Raw genomic sequence first — 10,371 nt, forward strand, 5'->3', positions numbered from 1 at the left:
GCTGAAATTCCATACGACTCAGGCTCTGCTCTATTGCTGACTCTGTAAGTCAGAGGCATTCGAACAATGTCATTTAATGAGAAGAAACCTAAGTTTTATCAAATAATTTCATTGAGTATCTGGAAATAGGAAATCCGTGAAAGTTTCATAGAACCATGCTGACTTTGCATAATCATATACAACAAGTAGCATATATGACATACAGCAAGACTACACCACGAATTGCAACTATCACTTCACTGTCAGAGGCAGCTTCGAAAAACATTCCCCCACCTGATACTCAATGCTGTGTGTGATCCCCTCCTGTTGAATGTGAGCTAGACTTAGTGTTTTGCCTGTAATGAATAGAATATGGAAAAAGTTAGAGGCATCATTTCTGAGATTAGGTTCAAAAGATTATGACTTTTAGTTTACTATCTCTCCCTTTTGGTGCCATCACTCTGCTAAACACACAATGATGAAGCAGGCTGGCTAAAGGAGAGGCCTGTGGCGGGGAAATGAGCATGGTCTCTGGCCAACAGCCTATGAGGAAGTGAGGACCTCAGTCCACGGGTCTGGAAATAACTAAATTTTATCAATCAACACTGGAATGAACGCAGAAGTGAATTCTTCCTCAGATCATCCTTGAGGTAAGACCACAGCATTGTGGAGAGGGTATAGAGAAAAGGGAACATTTCTATACTGCTGCTGGAAATGTAAATCGGTACAGCCACTATGGATAACAATATGGAGGTTCCTTAAAAAACTAAAAACACCTTTTTTGAGAAGCCTGGAACTAGCAGATGTTGGTCCTTTAAGAAAAAACCTGTAACACCTGAATGCTTCTCCACTAAATAGGATTAAAGGCCTAAATGTAAGACCAGAAACTACAAAACTCTTAGAGGAAAACAGAGGCAGAACACTCTGTGACATAAATCAAAGCAAGAACCTCTATGACCCACCTCCTAGAGTAACAGAAATAAAAAAGAAGTAGACAAGTGGGACCTGAGTAAATTTAAAAGCTTTTGCACAGCAAAGGAAACTACAAGGAAGGTGAAAAGACAACCCTCAGAATGGGAGAAAATAATAGCAAATGAAACATCTGACAAAGGATTAAATTCCAAAATATACAAGCAGCTCATACAATTCAATGGCAGAAAAACAAACAACCCAGTCAAAAAGGGGAAAAAGACCTAAACAGACATTTCTCCAAAGAAGACAACAGAATGCTAACGCATGGAAGGATGCTCAACACTGCTCATTATTAGAGAAATGCAAATCAAAACTACAATGAGATATTGGTCAGAACAGCCATCATCAAAAAGTCTACAAACAATACATGCTGGAGAGGGTGTGGAGAAAAGGGAATGCTCTTGCACTTCTAGTGGGAATGTAAATTGATACAGCCACTATGGAAGACGGTATGCTGCTAAGTCGCTTCAGTTGTGTCCTACTCTGTGTGACCCCATAGACGGCAGCCCACCAGGCTCCCCCGTCCCTGGGATTCTCCAGGCAAAAACACTGGAGTGGGTTGCCATTTCCTTCTCCAGGAAAACGGTATGGAGGTTCCTTAAAAAACTAGGAATAAGACCACCATATGACCCAGCAATCCCACTCCTATGCATATACACTAAGGAAACCAAAATTGAAGAGGACACATGCATCCCATTGTTCACTGCAGCACTATTTACAATAGCTAGAACATGGAAGCAACCTAGATGTCCATTGAAAGATGAATAGATAAAGAAGTTGTGGTACAAATACAAAATGGAATATTACTCAAAGGAACACCTTTGAGTCAGTTCTAATGAGGTGGATGAAACTAGAACCTATTATAAGGAGTGAAGTGAGTCAGAAAGAGGAAGATAATTATCGTATTCTAACACATATTGGAGAAGGCAATGGCACCGCACTCCAGTACTCTTGCCTGGAAAATCCCATGGGTGGAGGAGCCTGGTGGGCTGCAGTCCATGGGGTCGCTGAGAGTCGGACACGACTGAGCGACTTCGCTTTCACTTTTTACTTTCATGCACTGGAGAAGGAAATGGCAACCCACTCCAGTGTTCTTGCCTGGAGAATCCCAGAGATGGGGGATCCTGGTGGGCTGCAGTCTCTGGGGTCGCACAGAGTCAGACACGACTGAAGCAACTTAGCAGCAGCAGCAGCAGCAACACATATATACGAAATCTAGAAAAATGGTACTGAAGAATTTATTTATAGGGCAGCAATGAGAAACAGACATATAGAATAGACTTATGGACATGAGGAGAGGGGAGGAGAGGGTGAGATGTATGGAAAGAGTAACATGGAAACTTACATTACCATATGTAAAATAGATAGCCAACAGGAATTTGCTGTATGGCTCAGGAAATTGAAACAGGGGCTCTGTATCAACCTAGAAGGGTGGGATGGGGAGGGAGATGGGAGGGAGGTTCAAAAGGGAGGGGATATTATGTGTACCTATGGCTGATTCATGTTGATGTATGGCAGAAAAGAAAATTCTGTAAAGCAATTGTCTCTCAATTAAAAAATTAATTTAAAAAAAAAACCCCAAACTAAAAAAACAGGACTACCATATGATCCAGTAATCCCACTCCTGGGCATCTATCTGGAAAAAAAGAAAACTCTAATTCGAAATGACATATGCACCCCCTGTTCAGAGCAGTACTATGTACAATAGCCAAGACAAGGAAGCAACCAGAATGTACACTGACAAATGAATGGATAAAGATGTGGTACAGATATACAGTGGACTATTAATCACCCATAAAACAGAATGAAATAATGCCATTTGAGGTAATGTGGATGGATTATAGATTATCATATTAAGTGAAATCAGATAAAGACAAATATCATAAGATGTTACTTACATGTGGAAACTAAAAAATGATATAAACGAACTTATTTATAAAACAAATATACTCACAGGCTTAGAAAATGAACTTATGGTTACCAAACGGTAAAGGGAGGAGAGGGATAAATCACAAGTTTTGGATTAACATATATATACTACTTTATATAAAATAAACAATAAGATCCTACTATATAGCACAGGGAACTATATTTAATATCTTGTAATAACCTATAATCCCCTGCCCGTTGGGGAGGGTGAGGAAGGCAGGGGTGGGTGCAGTCTCTGGCCCTGACCTTTGGTTTTTTTGGAGGCTTCCCTGGTGGCTCAGATGGTGAAGCGTCTGCCTACAATACGGGAGACCCGGGTTCAATTCCTGGGTTGGGAAGATCTCCTGGAGAAGGAAATGGCAACCCCCTCCAGTATTCTTGCCTGGAAAATCCCATGGACGGAGGAGCCTAGTAGGCTACAGTCCATGGGGTCACAAAGAGTCAGACACAACTGAGCAACTTCACTCACTTACTCACTCACTCAATAACCTATAATGGAAGACTGAAAAGCATGTGTTTGCACATACACACACACACATATTCTAACATAACACTGTAAATCAATTATAATAGTAACAACAACAACAAAAAGACCGCAGCTTTGTGACTGACCCTGAGACAGAGGACTCAGCTATGATACATCTGGATTGCTGACCCACAGAAACTGTTGGATAATAAACATTAATGTTTTAAGCCGCTAAGTTCTTAAGCAATTTGTTATGCAGCAGTAGATCACTAATGTGTTCATCAGTTTCACTTGGTGTTTCTAGAGGGTTCTTAATCTTTTAAACTTAACTGTGGCAGGTATCCTTTTGGACATGTGATGAAATTTATAGAAAACAGGCTCATTATAATCTTTTTAAATGAATGAGATACATAAAACAAATTTTGCCAAAATTTACATTAAAACCCCACCTAATCCATTCCACTGTGCCAGATTCATATTGTTTTGATTGTACTAGTTACATGTTAAGTCATAGCAACTTATGACAAGTTCTTATTAATTTCTAATTTTCAAAAATTTCCTGGCAACCTTATGGTTATATTTTAATATATTCTCTGAAATAACTTTGCTTATCCTTCCTAAAACTGATTAGGAGTGTTTTGGGAAATGTATTAAATGTATGTATAAATTTGAGAGGCATTAAATTTTAATGATTTTAGGTCTTCTACTTATTCAGACCTTATGCTCGTAATACCTATCTTACTTTCTAAATATTCTCTAAATAACAGTAGTAATAATAGTAATAGTATCAATTAAATGCCATGGATCAATAGTTAATACTTACAATATGCCATACCAGGTACTAGATGTTTTACAAAAATTAGCTAGTTAAACCCTCACAGCTCTACGAGATTGGGAGCATTGTCTACTTCAAGACAAGAAAGCTGATGTTCAGAAATGTCAAATAAGTTTCCCCAAGTTAAAAAGTTAGACAGCAGCTAAAATGTGTATCTGCCTAGAAATCACATTTTCTCTAAGCCAAACCATGTTCTTGACCTATGCTTCCCAGGAGGCGGTCAAGGGCAAAGACTTTTAATGTCCTATAGTATATATCAGAATGAATATATAGTTGTTCAAAAGAAATTCTACATTTCCAAACTGTATACAAATGTGTTTGTAATTAAGATATTAACTCCATTTTTGTTGTTTGTCGACAGCTTCCAAGCATCACCTTTCTCTTCCCCTTCTGCACCTCACCAGGGCATGCTAATAAGAAAGCTGGCTCCATCAGCAGATGAATGGATAAGAAAGCTGTGGTACATACACACAATGGAGTATTACTCAGCCATTAAAAAGAATACATTTGAATCAGTTCTAATGAGGTGGATGAAACTGGAGCCGATTATACAGAGTGAAGTAAGCCAGAAAGAAAAACACCAATACAGTATACTAACGCATATATATGGAATTTAGCAAGACGGTAACAATAACCCTGTATACGAGACAACAGAAGAGACACTGATGTATAGAACAGTCTTTTGGACTCTGTGGGAGAGGGAGAGGGTGGGATGATTTGGGAGAATGGCATTGAAATACGTATAATATCATATATGAAATGAGTCACCAGTCCAGGTTCGATGCACGATACTGGATGCTTGGGGCTGGTGCACTGGGACGACCCAGAGGGATGGTATGGGGAGGGAGGAGGGTTCAGGATGGGGAACGCATGTATACCTGTGGCGGATTCATTTTGATATTTGGCAAAACCAATACAATAGTGTAAAGTTTAAAAGTAAAATAAAATTAAAAAAAAAAAATTAAAAAAAAAAAAGGAAAGCTGGCTGCACATTTAATACCTGTACGAAGTCCTAAGCTCTCAAGCCCTAGCTCTTGTGAGGAAACCCTCATTCCAATCCCTGTCCCAACGTTCATCAAACTGTAAGCCCCTCAAGCCTTTTACATACCTGCTTGTGAACCTGCCTTTCTTCCAGAAAACCTCACTGATGCATGTGTGGAATCACTGGTCTCATATTTGAACAAAATGTTGAATGGATATTTATCCTACCTCCATAGAGTGATCACAGGAGCACTGAATACTTCAGTTAGTCTTTTAGACACATGCATGCTCAGTCACTAAGTCATGTCCAACTCTGCAACCCCATGGACTGTAGCTGACTAGGTTCCTCTGTCCATGGATTTCCCAGGCAAAAATACTGGGGTGAGTCACCATTTTCTTCTCTATTGGATCTTCTTGACCCAGGGATCAAACCCATTGGCAGGTAGATTCTTTACCACTGAAACACTTGGGAAGCTCCAGTCTTTTAGATATTATGACATAAAAACCGCAATTGATCTATATTATAAATTATTTTACAATGGATTCATTTATTCCAAGGAAACTTATTAAATACCTATTGTGTAGCACACAATTCCAGATGCTCTAAAGGTACCAAAGAATTTGTCATCATGGAGTTATGTGATATGATTCTAGCTTTGGGAACTGAAACGTTAATTAAAAAATATACCCAAACAAAGGGAAAAACCTATAGATTTATTCAAGACATTATTAATGTGCTATTCCCTTATGAAAAAAATTAGTCTATAGCTAGTTATTTAAAGCATTTGCTATTCTAATCATTAGAAGAAATTAAAGATTTATTTTGTCATATAAAGCTAAAGCTCACAATGTATGTTTGCCTTACAATTCAAAGCCATTGACTGTTTGCCACTGAAATTTCTCTACAGACTTAAAAATTTTCCATTTATATTATAAAATGACAACTTCCAAAGTCTCTGAACATGTTAACATAAAAGACATCATAGTTGAAGCACTGTAGTTGGGAAGATAAATGTCTTACCATCCTGTGAAATCATTTTAAATCAGGTTTCAACATATTGATGCTTGTATTGATTTGCCAAATATTTACAGTAAACTCATATACTAATTTGATAAGGACTGCATATTTATAACATTGTGATTTCAGGGTATATACCTCCATTTATTCAAGTGCATCTCAGTACTCTTCAATCAAATTCTATGCTTTCTTTTAACTAGGTCTTGTACCGTCCATGTTTATTTTTAGGTCTTTCTAATAAAAATTAGAAATTATTTTTTTCAGTTTCTAACTGGTTATTGCTAACATAAAGTGAAAGTATTGCTTCTGTTGTGGGATTTACCTTGAAAATACTTTAATTTCACTGAATTATTTTATTTACTTTAATAGATTTTTTTTAACTTGGGAAGTATATATATATGAGCATATCATCTGTGAGTAACAAAAAATGTGTTTTCCTTCCAAACATCTGTTTCATGTATGCTGTTTGCTTTCTTGCCTTAACCTGAACTTTTAAAACCACAATGAGGTACCATTTCACACCAGTCAGAATGGCTGCGATCCAAAAGTCTACAAGCAATAAATGCTGGAGAGGGTGCGGAGAAAAGGGAACTCTCTTACACTGCTGGTGGGAAAGCAAACTAGTACAGCCACCATGGAGAACAGTGTGGAGATTCCTTAAAAAACTAGAAATAGAACTGCCTTATGACCCAGCAATCCCACTGCTGGGCATACACACTGAGGAAACCAGAAGGGAAAGAGACACATGTACCCCAATGTTCATCGCAGCACTGTTTATAATAGCCAGGACATGGAAGCAACCTAGATGTCCATCAGCAGATGAATGGATAAGAAAGCTGTGGTACATATACACAATGGAGTATTACTCAGCCATTAAAAAGAATACATTTGAATCAGTTCTAATGAGGTGGATGAAACTGGAGCCGATTATACAGAGTGAAGTAAGCCAGAAAGAAAAACACCAATACAGTATACTAACGCATATATATGGAATTTAGAAAGATGGTAACAATAACCCTGTATGGGAGACAGCAAAAGAGACACTGATGTATAGAACAGTCTAGTGGACTCTGTGGGAGAGGGAGAGGGTGGGATGATTTGGGAGAATGGCATTGAAACATGTATAATATATATGAAACGAGTTGCCAGTCCAGGTTCGATGCACGATACTGGATGCTTGGGGCTGGTGCACTGGGATGACTCAGAGGGATGGTATGGGGAGGGAGGAGGGAGGAGGGTTCAGGATGGGGAACATGTGTATACCTGTGGCGGATTCATGTTGATATATGGCAAAACCAATACAATATTGTAAAGTTAAAAAATAAAATTTTTTTAAAAATAAAAAAGATTCAAAAAAAATAAAATAATGTTGAATAATAGTGATAACGGTGACCATACTACAGCTCTAGTTTTAATAGGAATGCCTTTTAGTAGGACATTCACTTTATGTTTCTATTCAATATCCATCATATTTAGAAAATTTCCTCCTAACTCTATTTTTCTTTGGATTAAAAAAATTTGGGATAAGGATTAAATTTGGATTACCATATTTCAAATGTAATTTTAACCCTTGTATGGTAAGCTGGTTTCAAGCTCAACCCTCAGGAAACTGAACCAAAAATAATGCTCCAGAAAATTATTCATGTGTTAAATCAATAAATCAAGACTACTACTTCTGTGGCAATTCCTTTTCAGATACAAACATCACGACTTCTACTCTATTTACTTCAACCAAATGCTAACTAAATATAATCCTGAAACTTTTTCTTATTTTGAGGACAACTCTGTAACTACAGTTTGAGAAACCAAAGAATGCCACTAGTAGAAAGTCTAGAATATTAACTTTCACAAATTGGGAACTGTGATTTCACAGAGCCCTTCTGTATTCTATGTTTGACCTGATTTATGATTCTGAGCATTATTTTTTTTATGTTTCATTCCCTTAAACTAGATGCAGACCTAATATTAGGTAACAATTTACTTCTCATGGTGGCACAGATGGCTCCATGACAAGACATATTTATCAAAATAAAGCAAATGAAAAAACAAGTAATATTCAGCAACATTTAAATAAGGCTCTCCAAAGTGCTAAGACTTTAAAGCAGACAGCAAAATGAAAATATAGTTATTACATCTGCCTCTGATTCATTTTCAAGTATATTTTGAAGCATGATTAATGGTTTTATAAATACTTTTCTCACTTCATCCATACCAACAAAGGATTTCAAATTAATTCACTATTTCTGACTTCATCCTTAATGGATTTTTAAAGTCTATGGCAACAAATCAATCTATTGCAGATTCAAATCCATGAAAAAAGTGCTATACTTTTTTATATAACAGAAAGCAATAGGAATATGACAATATAAATGATACTGTGAAATAGAGTGGTACTATTTGCTCTAAACAGGAAAAGTGACATGGTCATTTTAAGAAATTTAATCACTAATACCCAAAAGTTATATTTTTGAATTTTTCTAGACAACTAATAGGCTCTAGTAAGATTTTAAAGGCTTATAACATACATTCTATAATTTTAGCTAAATGTGTTCTTTATTAAAATTTTTCCCCAGATATTTGACCTCTTAAAAAAGCAAGCTAAGATTTTTAAACACCCAAGAGATACAAATGGTTTCCAGCTTCATGGAACCTACATTTATAAAGGAATTTAATACTGTCACTTGAAAAGCAAAAAAGTTTCAAGAACTGCCAAAAGAAAAGAGGTTTTTGAAGGCTCATAAGAAAGAAAATTGCAAAGATCAAGGTCTGAAAAACTGTAAGAATAGACAAATAGATCAAAGGTACAAAAGAGACAAAATAATTCCCAAATAAATGGGAACATGGAATATGCCTGAGAAGAAGAAACAGCAGATCAGGGAGGAAAGGAAGACCAGTTCCATAAATGATGCCAGGGAAATCTGCTCTTCAGATGAAAACTGATTAAAATTAGAACCTAAACATCAAATGAAAAGAATAAAAAATGCGAGAGAATATACTGAACTAGAAAATACTTTCTTAAGGCACTATACTAAAAGTGCAAACATAATAGTGAACACAAAGTTTCTCTTCATTAAAAATTTTATATAAAAATTATAAAATATAATTAAGTGACAAGTTAAGCATTATTACTTATAACATTATGCGGCAACTAAGGTTTGGTAATAATAAGAGATAAAACTGGATTATTTATCTAGGATAAAAAATATGACAGCAAAAACTTATATAATACTTAGCATGTTCCAGACACTGTTCCATGCACCTGACATAAAACCCCTTTAAGCCTCACAACAAATTTTAAGTAAAATCATTCTTTCCATTTTGTAGAATAGGAAACCAAATCATAGGTAAAATGTGTAAGTCATCCAAGGTCACATCCAAATCACATCTATTTCTTAATGGCAGAAATAGGACACATTAAGATCTACAAATCAAACAAGTAAAGATGGATAAACTAATAGGAAGAAAAAAAGAAAGACCCTGGCCACATAATGCATAAGAAAGGAATACTGAATGGCTAATATACACATGAAGACTTCTCAACTAAAAATGCAAATTAAAACACTAAGATGCAAATTCACACAGATCAAATTGGCAAAATTTTAAATGTCTGGAAACAGCAAGTGTTGGCAAAAATTTAACAAAAGGGAATTTTATACACAGCTGACATCTAGGAGAGTTTAAATACTTACAAACCCTCCAACCTAAGAACTCTACTTTTGAGATATTCTCACTTGTAAGAATGAAAGGTAATGTATAAATACACTGTAATAAATGGAGCAATCACAATTGTGCAAGCTTCAGAAGGGTAATTCAACATGAAAAAACGTATAATCTAGATGATAAAAGCACAAAGCACCACCATGCTGTTTATGGTTATACATACACACACACACATTTTATACCTACACAGTAAGGCTTTTTACGAACATATAGGAATGATACACATTACCTTCAAGTTAGTGGTTACCTCTAAGAAAGGAAAGAGAAGAATAGGGGTGAGGTTTTATTTTCCAAAGAGAAAGTTTATAAAAATCAAACTTGGAAAAACATTAGTACCTATTGTGTGTACAGCAGATACACAGGAGTCAGGTATACTGCTTTTAGTACTTGTTTTTACGTTGTATTTTTCAATTAAGCTTGTTTTTCAAATTAATGATACTGTGGAAATAAAAAATATGCTATGAAAGTAAG

Source organism: Bos indicus x Bos taurus, chromosome 22, assembly GCF_003369695.1.
Source record: "Bos indicus x Bos taurus breed Angus x Brahman F1 hybrid chromosome 22, Bos_hybrid_MaternalHap_v2.0, whole genome shotgun sequence".
NCBI lineage: Eukaryota > Metazoa > Chordata > Mammalia > Artiodactyla > Bovidae > Bos > Bos indicus x Bos taurus.